Below are 11167 nucleotides of genomic sequence, written 5' to 3'. Positions count from 1 at the left end.
ACTACCAAGACCTAACACTTTTCTTAAGACCTCACTTCTTGAAGTCTCCACTACCAGCCAATTATACCAAGCCAGGGATCAGATCTTTAATACACAGGCCTTTGGAGACATTCAGTAATATAAACTAAAGCATCTGATATAGACCTAAGACCATTTACATTACCCTGATAAATAATTCTTTTCAATTCATTATCTGTTTTTGAGACTACTTTGCACTAATTTGCCTCAACATATAATGGAAGTTAATAATCAGAAGGATATTGCAAAAACAAAGTAAAAATACAGACTGTTTCAAAATTAACTGATATTTATTAATAACCAAACTTTATGTATGTCAAAAGGCAAGTTTGAGATAAAGTGACTCAGGAGCAAATATTCCTTTCTCTTTATCTAGTTACAGATCCCAGATGGACAAATCAAGATAGTAAAATTATTTTTTTGAGACATAATATTTGTGCATCTTAATGTACATTTTCTTTTTTGAACTCGGGATTAAACCCAGGGGTACTGGATCATTGAGCCACATCCCCAGCCCCATTTTGTATTTTATTTAGAGACAGGGTCTCACTGAGTTGCTTAGTACTTCACTAAATTGCTGAGGCTGGCTTTGAACTCACAATTCACCTATCTCAGCCTCCTGAGTCCCTGGGATCACAGGCATGCACTACCACACTGGGCCTTAGCATACATTTTGGTAACTCAATACATGTACACAATATATAATAATCAAATTAAGGTAATAAGCACTTCCATCTCTTCAAACATTAAACATTTTCATGTGTTGGGAGTTTCATCTTTTCTAGTCATTTGGAAGTATAGATTATTTAAATCAATAGGTGCCCTTCTATGCTACAGAAAAACAGAATTCCTTCTCTCTGTGTTGTGGTGCCCCTTTTTGAACTTCTTTCCCTCCACAATCCCCCTCTTCATTTCTTGGACTCTATGAACAGTTTTATTCCATTCGTCTACGTGATTCTTTTTAGTTTTCACAAATGAGAATATGTGGCATTTGTCTTTCCACGTGTCTTATTTCATTTAACATAATGACCTTCAGTTCCATCCATGCTGCTGCAATTGACAGGGCAGGATCTTTAATGGAAATGGTATGAATTTCTGAAAGGCTCTGGAGGCTGTTAGTTTGTCAGATGTTTGTAAGCAAAACAACCCAGGGGAGCTTTTTCTTTTGCTCATCCTTTCCTAGTTTCCAACCCCATTCATTAGCGTACTCTCCCCAAAAAGAGAAAGCAAAAAAGTTACCACCACCATCTTAAGATTCAATGAGAGAGAACTTGAGATGTAAATGCTTCTTATTAGGTTGACAGCCTAATGCACCAGAACAGGTATAAAGACAGGAACACAGGACAATTTAATTCCTGAGGAATCTTAGCATGGTAGACAAGATATATATATATATATATATATATATATATATATATATATATATATCATCAAAGTTAGTCTGCCTTACAGCAAACAGAAGGACGACACTACTCACTTCCTTAAAGTTGAGATCTACAAAGCCAGAGTGATGGCATCTCCTTTGTACTGAGACAAAACTACAAAGGGAGCAGTTGAGTTAAGAAACATATTACAAGCTGCCTTGACCTTCTTCCATCCCTGGGCTTGACAAGTTCAAACTAAACGGACTTTTCCTGCATGAAAGGTATAACCACAGCCCTCAGGTCATCTTCACTGCAAATGTGTGGTGAATGTGAGAAGAAACTTGTTATGCTTTGGAAAAAGTCAAGTGTGAAATAATTTCACACTTTTTCTTGTCAAGATTTGTCAAGGTTGCTTCTCAACAAATTTTTAAAAAATTAATGAATTGCCCAAGATTTTGTACACTGCTTCTAAAGAATTCCTTTAATTTTGTTGGAGACATTTTGACATTATGGCTAAAAGCATATGTTTGGTATCACATTAAGTCAGTATATTAGTTCAACTGTGCCATTTATAATTTTTGCCATCTTAGTCCAGCTTAACTCTATAATGTTATTTCTTAATCTGTAAACATAAAGAGAATAAAAGTATTCTCACCAAAAAATTCTTCTAGAGATTAAATGAGAAAACATGTTAACTACTATTATTGGGCTTTTTGTTTCTAATTCAAAACTTTTTTTATTTTTTGGTTTAGTTTTGTAATTTTTTTTCTTTCAGAAAATATCTCACGAAGTAAAGTCCTCATGATATAGCAGAATCAAAGACTTCCTCAATTGTGTAATACAAGGGATAATACCAACTCCCCTTTCCTATCTTAATGCCTAATTTAAAATCTTTCCCAATTTTATGCTGATACCAATGGTCCCATACTTGAAAACACATGCACATTGTTCATGGCTAGATAAAGTATATTTTGTCAGTCATGTATAATTTATTATATATGATATAATTGTAGATGCAAATGAAACACAAAAATGGTATTTTCAGGTGTGAAAGAGTTAAAATCTATAGTAATAGATAATGATGTTCCAACTAAGCACATGGTTCAAATGAAAAAAAATGTACAACCATCAATAAGAAAGTATATTTAAATATAATTTCATACAAAACACATATTAAAAAATCTGAAGTTTATAAATGTCAGTAAACAACATGTACTGTCATCAGAATTGTTTTGACACAATACTGCCCTCTGTGCCATTAAGAACAATGGCCACATAATATTTCTTAGAAAAGTATCCCCTAATGTCTCTAACTTCTGATGCTCATTAGTGAAATTCTATGCTGGATATTATTTGCTCTGTGAAAGTTCTATAGAAGTTGTCTTTGAAAGTCTTGTAGAAAAAGAAAAGATTGTAGAAATTTTAAGAGAAAATACAAGATTAGAAAATTCTATTCCATTTGCTAATGATACTAAAATCATCTGTTGACTCAAACATGAAGGAACAATAATGTACACTATCTTTATTAGTACTCTGCATTGTCACTGTCACCAGTCAGAATCAAAGTCAGAAATAAGCAGATCGCAACTGCCTCTTAGCCAACAGTAATGGTAAGACTCCGTATATTTTAAGATGTATCCTGATATCATAGATGTTAAAATGTGAAAACAACATACCTTAGATTCATTGAAACCGATAAAAGAAAGACAATGTGAAGGTGAAGCAAAGAATAAAAAAAAAGAATAATGAATAAGTATTATAAATCTAAAAAATATGCAAAATACTACATTAAGTCTGTCCAAGAAAGTTTTAGGTATTAGGTTTAAAAAGTATCATAAATTCTTAAATATATAAAGGAAGAGATGGTTAGTGCTAAAATAAATATGTGTTCCTTATGGTACAGAAAACATGGCAAGAGAAAAACTAGGAAATTTTTAAGGCACATAAAAAAGCATAATAAAACTCCCTGAACTATTTTTGTTGCAGTGAAAATTAACATGTTTAAACAGACATCAAAATCTATATTTTTGGCTCCATGAGGACAGATAGAACACAGATAAGCACATGTACAGAATCTACTGATGGAATAATCAATGTACATGCAATGCATTCATACTTGTTTATATAGATAAATTCAAACAGAGAGTTATAATACTACTGGAATAATTGAGGTAAAAAGAAATTATATTTTCATATAATTATGCATATTGCTCTATGTTTATTTACCTGGTTTGGGGTAAACCTCTTAGGCAGTTAGCTTTTCCAATTGCTGGCTAGGTGAAACTGAGTACATTAGTTGACAATCCTCAGTGGCCTTACTTGTAAATGTAGGCAGTGATAAGATTTACTCACTGCATTATAAAAATGGTTATATGAACTAATTCGTGCAAATGTTTAACAAAAATTCTGCCACACAATAAACATCAAGGATGATTAATATCACCATGTTATATTTAAATGAAGTTAAAACTGAATTATTACTCTGTCAAAGGAATATGGGTTCCTTCAGTTAAATTGAGTTTCATGGTTAATGAGACCTTTTCTCATTTTATTTCTGACTATATCTGGTTTTGGTTTCTAGAGCTTGATATGTCATAAACTGATTGACGGTGGGTGAATAAGGGTATTGGTTACAAATGATGGTTTGACTGTTCTTGAACCTAATATGTAACTACAGATTTGATCACTGATCTCTAGTTCTCTGTCATAAATTGTCCCCTGATCTTTGTTCAGACATTTACTTGTCTGCCCTTATCTCTTTCCTTTGATGTTTAAGTTTCAATAGCAGAATCAAAGACCACAGAGTTTTATGATGTAGAAATTTTCTCTTATATTCCCTTGCTAGGAGCTTCAGAACCATTTCGCTGGTCCTTAATAAAGCTGCCCGAGCTTTGGCCAACAAAGAGTGACCTATTTGCTATAAGTCTTTGGCTATTTCAGAATAAGAAACCCAAGGCGTCAACAACTCACCATAGAACAATGGTTTCCAACCACATATGCAGGCAACCACAGCAGTAGCTCCTTGAAGGTATGCCAAGGTATTAACACCTCATTTTACTCCCACACACATTTATTAATTAGTCATATATACACTAAAAGTGACACAAATTATTGTATTTTGAAATCGTATTGTTTTTATTCTTCTCTACTATGGGGAATAAAGACTTCTTTCAGTGAGAATCCCTGGCAAGATTAATATTCCATATTACGACATCTTTAATTCACACACCCCTTTCTCCTAGTTAGAGCCCCATTTTGTAAAATTATCAGTCAGGGTCTAACACTGATGGAAAATAATAATATCCAGATTTTTCTTATTGTTTCATATCTTCTCTTGTGGTTGGTTTGTTTTCACATTTTAAGCTGACAAAAAAATGTTATATATATTTTAGGGTTTCAATATGGTGTTTTGTTATACATACATATACACACATATCATGAAATGATTAAATCAATATAATTAACATATTCAACGTCTTCATACTCATTTCTGGTTCAATAGACCTCTAAACATTTTCTACAGATAAAATCTGAAATTTTATGCTCTTTGACCATAACCTTCTCATTTCCTACCACTCACAGTCCCTGGCGACAATCATTCTACCTTCATTCTATGAGTTCAACTTGTCTAGGTTCCACAGATAAAATAACATCATGCAGTATCTGTCTTTCTGTGCTTTGCTTATTTCACTTAGCATAATGTTTTCCAGGTTTGTCCATATTGTCACAAGTAACAGATTTTCCTTTTTCTAAAGCTGAATATTATTCCATTGTGTGTGTATGTGTGTGTGTGTTTATATGTGTGTGTGTGTGTGTGTGTGTGTGTGTATAAAATGAGGCATTTAACTAGGAGAAGGGGTATGTGAATTACACACACACACACACACACATGCACACACATATTGCATTTTCTTTTTCTATTAATCTGTTGATGGACACTTAGATTGCTTCCAGATCTTAGCTATTGTGAATAATGCTGCAAAAAAAGACATACAGATGACAACAGGTATATGAAAAAATGTTCATCATCACCAATCATCAGGAGTATGCAAATTGAAACCACATGAAATATAACCACACCTGTTAGAATGCTATTATCCAAAAGATAAAATATGTTGATGGGGATGTGAAGAAAAGGAAGAATTTTTACACTGTTGGAAAGAATATAAATTAGCATAGTCACTGTGGAAAACAGTATGAAAAACTAAAAATAGACTTATCATACAATCCAACAATCTCACTTTTGGGTAGGTATCTAAGGGATTGAAATCAATATCTCAAGAAGATTTCTGCATTGCGTTCTTTTGCTTTTGGATTTTGCAAACAACCCATTATCAAGCAGATAGTGGTGAATAATTGTTTTGAATTGGAGAGGGGGAAGGAAAAATTTAATATGTTTTCTTGTTTATGTCCAAACTGGAGGTAAATCAAGTATGTGTACGCAGTTAGACACCCTGGTCCAGAATAGAGCTCTAACAGTATCAGAAGAGGTTGTTTTATTAAAGAGTCTTCCAACTGAGCCCCGAATCTTCTTTGAAAATGGTTTGAGTAATGTATTTTGGTTAATATTTCTGAATGATTTGGTTATTGTTACTGTGAAAAATAAAAATTAAAAACTTATCCCATACTAGTAAAATAAAATCAACCTGGTATTGAGAATCCAACTACAACTGCAAATATCAGGATCAGCATTTTAGAGAACAAATCAAATGCAGAGTTGAATAAGAAATTAAAATTGGTGTGTATCTCCCATTTTTCTCTTTATTTATTTTTGTTGGAGAGTCTACCTGTGATGATTTTCTTCTAAAGCATATTACTATGGTGAAACCAAGCCCCTACCCCCAATACAAAAAAAAAAAAAAAAAAAAAAAAGAAAGAAAGAAAGAAAGAAATGAAAAGAAAAAAAAGGCACTGAGCAAAACACAAAATGTTTTAAGAAAGATAAGATGCAGCAAAGGGATCCAATCAAGAGTGGAAAAAATAATATCAAAAGTGATAATTCTTGTGCATTTCAAAGTACCAAGTACTTTCCATGTACTAGTATATTTAATTCCCACAACCACCTCATGGCATCAGGGATCTAATTGCCCCATTTGTCAAGAAGTAACTAATCAGACAGTATACCTATTTTGCTCAAAGTTCTAGTTTGTAAACAAAGGAGTTTTAGGATAGGCATGTTGGCCTTGAAAACTCTGTTTTCACAACTCTAAACTGGACAATGGCATCATTATGTCAGTGATATTTTTCTCTTTTGATTCTGATTATCTCTTACTAATCATGTCAAATTTCTTTCTCATTGAGATTCATATTAAATCATCTCTTTCAGATTCTAAGAGTATGAACATCTACTACTTATTTCTCAGTTTACATACAGAATATATTTTTCAGAGTGTTCTTTCTAAAAGTGTATCATCACACACACAAATACTTTTTGTGTGTCTACTAGCCTAGAATCTGATATATAGGAGATGAGCAATAAATATTTGTTAAGTGATGAAATTATTGAATGAGTAAAAAATAGAAATGATTTGGGCTTCATGGAAATTATGTCTAATAAAAGAAATTACAAAATCTAAGTAAAAAGCAACAAAAATAATACTAGCTCCAATTCATGTTATAAATTAAATGAAAGGTTTTGAGATTCAGAGTAAGAATGAAAGGAACCAATGATCTCTAACTGGGTGATTAGAGATTATAACATTTAAATTAAGACAAGGTATGAGAATGAGCTGGCCTTAGAGAGCTAATGAAGGAATAATTCAACAGAACATGCAAGCATGTGCACAGCTCTTAGAACAAAGCTTGATGTAGATCCACTTAAGACCAGTGTGGTTCAAGATTAATTAGTGAGAGGGCAATTGATACATGATATACATGATCCATGAGGTTATATAGAATAACAGATAGATATTTTAAAATTTTTAGCTATCTTTTTTTTTTTTTTTTTGAACCCAGGTTAACCACCGAGCCACATCCTCAGCTGTTTTTTAAAATATTTTATTTAGAGACAGGGTCTTACTGAGTTGCTTAGGGTAATTCAGTCTTTTTAAATCATCCTTAAAAATCTTAAGCTCCAAATAAAAATAGTAGTATAGTATGCTTGAGAAAAGATGCTCCAGAAATATTCCTTTTCCTTCTCCCTATTTTTCCTTCTCCATACACTTTAGCACGAGGAAGTTCTTCATTAATTTATAACAACCTATAGACTAAGAGAATGAAAGCAAAGTCAGTTCTGTGAACAGAGACATTTAAAGGAATTTATCATTGATACCTGCTTCTCAGATAGCAACAAGAGTCTATCAACAAAACTTTATGTGAGTTGTTTGTGCCAACTCACCTTTTATAGAGGCAAATACTCTGCATGGTATAAACAACCAAAATACAGCAAAAAATAAGTCTTTCTTTATCCCTCTCCCCACTTTTCCCCCTAACTTAAACAAAACAAATGAGGGGATAAATCATGTTATATTATTTTCTTTTATAAATGCTTTCATTTCCTTGAATAATTTCTCTTTTGGTTTCTGCATAACTTAATTTTTTAACAAAAGTACATGCACATGTTTGACCAAGGAGTGTTCTGATTTCATCTAATGCTGAGACACTAGAAAGGCTAACAATTAAAAAGTGTGTAATGTGTCTCCCTCCTTTGGGGGAAATTTTTTAAAAGTTGACAATTAACAAGATGATCTCACATATTTTTTTCTATTGGTAGGATTCTGTGTTTTTTTTTTTTTGTTTGTTTGTTTTTTACAGAAAAGCACACAGAATTATGAATGACAGATTGATCGAAAAGAGGAAATGACAAAGCCAGTGACAAATGAGGCTGGAGGGAGTTCTAAATGGATCTGGCCTGCCCTCTAGTGGCCAAGGCACAGTTACCAGAACTGTTTTGGAAATCTAGCCTCCAACTGTGGAGCTGTAGGGAAGAGTAGGGGCTGGGGAGCTGCCTTGCAAGTTAGCTTATCAAAGTTGTTCAGGCAGATGGAAATACAAAACAGATGATAGAAGATAGGTGGCTTACTTTCTTCTAGATGGACAAAGAATCCAAACACTTATTGCCTTCATTCCTCTGTAGCAGAAATAGAATTCACCAACTAGATTCTGAAGCACTATAAGAATAGATGGTGAAGAAAATATGATCTGCCACGAATTACTGTACATCTATTACTTAGAATTAAAATAAGGAAAACTCAGATGGTGAGCTCTATATTAGTTAAGGTTCTCCAGAGAAACAACCATTAGTTATATATATTTAATCCAAACAGATTCATTTATTTTATTTAATATAAAATTGTGTGTGTGTGTGTGTGTGTGTGTGTGTGTATGATAGTGGAGGGGAGGAGACAAGAGATTATGAAAATTAGCTTGAGAAATTATGGAGGCTAACAAAATCCTACTATCTGCTGCCTGCAAGGAGAGGAATCAGGAAAGCCAATGAAGTCAGTCAGTCCACATCCAAAGACTTGAGAACCAATAATGTTGACAGTGTAAATCTTGGATCTCAAAGTCCCCAGAGCCATGAGCTTCAGTGTCCAGTGTTTGAGGGCAGGAGATGCTGCTTAAGAAGAGAGGCTCTGCCAGTTTGTCAGGGCTCTCAGTGGATTGGATGATGCTCACTCACTCTGGCGAGAGTGGATCTTCTTTACTCCGTCTAATGACTGAAATGATAACCTCTTCTAGAAACATCCTCAAACACATTCAGAAATAATATTTTACCAGCTCTCTGGGCCTCCCCATAGCCCAGTCAAGTTTACACATGAAATTAACCATCACATACTTCTATTTCCACAACCATCACCCATCCATTTGAATTGCTCAAAATCCTACTTAGATAGATCAGTTGGGGACCTGAAAAGGTAAAGGTGACCAGATCCTCCCCAGAGTATTAGTGGTTTGACTGTGTGTGTGTGTGTGTGTGTGTGAGAGAGAGAGAGAGAGAGAGAGAGAGAGAGAGAGAGAGAGAGACAGACTTGGTATTGAACTCCGGGCCTTGTACATGCTAGGTAGGCACTCTATCACCAAGCCATACCCTCAGCTGCATCAGTGGTTTTTAGAAGCTTGCTATTGGTGGTAATGTGCAGCCAGGATGGGAAAACACTAAATAACTAACCTTGTTCAGTAGGGCACATGGATTTTAATTGAATGTGGCTACAAAGACAAAGATTGTTGGGCTGGGGATGTGGCTCAAGCGGTAGTGTGCTCGCCTGGCATGCGTGCGGCCCGGGTTCGATCCTCGCACCACATACAACGATGTTGTGTCCGCCAAGAACCAAAAAATAAATAATAAAATTCTCTCTCTCTCTCTTTCTGTCTCTTTAAAAAAAAAAGACAAAGATTGTTTTGTTTGAGAATAAACAAACAAAACCTTTGATAACAGCAGTTATATGCAGATTGTAACAAATCAATATTATTTAACTTCCAAAATGAGTAGAAGATTAAAAGAAGCCTGAAGGATCATCTTAAAACTTTCCCTTGTATAGGTATGTCCCAATAAATCTGTTCTACAAAAATATAACCCAAATGACAGTCCCATGGTCTTCCTTTTTAGTCCTAAACTGTACTGTAGACTTGTTTTTATACTCATTGTGAATTTCTCTCATTCTTTGGCAAGTAGAATCTGTTTCCCCACGCTCTCAAGTATTCATCTGCATACATAATACCTTGTTTAAAATCCTGTTTTCTCTTTACCCCTTTGAGAGTTACATTAGTAAATCTTAGTGATGAACAGCAATCTCCCCTGATTAACAAGCATTCCAGGCAAATCTGATGTATGTAGCCTTAGACACATGAAGCATCTCAAGAGAAACACTGCTTAATCATATTATACTTGATGACTCACTGAGGCTTATGGTGGTAGGATGTTTCAGAGAAGGAATTTTCTAATATCTGTTTTCTACTACCATGGTTTTCACAGTGTGGCCTCTGAACTTACAGTGTCTGCATTACCTGGGAACTTTGTCGACATGCAAATTCTCAGCCCCATTCTGAACCTAGGGGGTGAAAAGAAACGGAGGGTAGACTCGGCAAAAGTAGTTCAAACTACTTCTCAGAAGACTTTTTCTTTAGATTTCTTTTCATTTTTTTAAATTTAAATGTATTTTAACTGAAATATACAATTATACATATCAATGTGATGTTTCGATACACGGATACATTGTGTAGTGTCTAAATCAGGTTAAACATATCTATATACTCACACATTCCTCATTTCTCTATGGTGAAAACATTCAAAATGCTTTATTTTATATTTTGCAGATATATGGTATATTATTTTCTGTAGTCACTATACTGTACAGCAAAATAGCACATCAGAACTCCTTATTCCTTCCTAACTATAACTTAGCACTCATTGATGACTTCCCTATCTTTCCAACCCTCCAATTCTCCCCAGACTCAGGTCACCACCATTCTATTTTCAACTTACATGCCAAATGAGTAAGATTGTGTGATATTTTTCTGTGCCTAGCTTATTTTCTTGTTGATCCTGACACATTCTTAATTTGAGAATTGCTAGACTGCTTGAAGAACTACCCCACCTCATTGATGAGCTTTTGATATAGCTTCTCCTTGGATTTTTTTTTCCTTGCTACTCCTAACACATGCTTTTAGGAGGAAACTAAATCCCATCATTATGAATCAAATAAAAGAGGAAGAGGGTGAAAGCAGTAAGGAGAAGTTGATCAAAGATTACTAAATTACAGTTAGATAGGAGGAAGAAATTCTGTTGTACTATTGCACAGTAGGGTAACTATAGATAACAATTATGTACTATATATCTTACAATG

Source organism: Callospermophilus lateralis, chromosome 4 (assembly GCF_048772815.1).
Source record: "Callospermophilus lateralis isolate mCalLat2 chromosome 4, mCalLat2.hap1, whole genome shotgun sequence".
Taxonomy (NCBI): Eukaryota; Metazoa; Chordata; class Mammalia; order Rodentia; family Sciuridae; genus Callospermophilus; species Callospermophilus lateralis.
The sequence above is the reverse complement of the archived record's forward strand: the minus strand, read 5'-3'. Positions refer to the sequence as shown.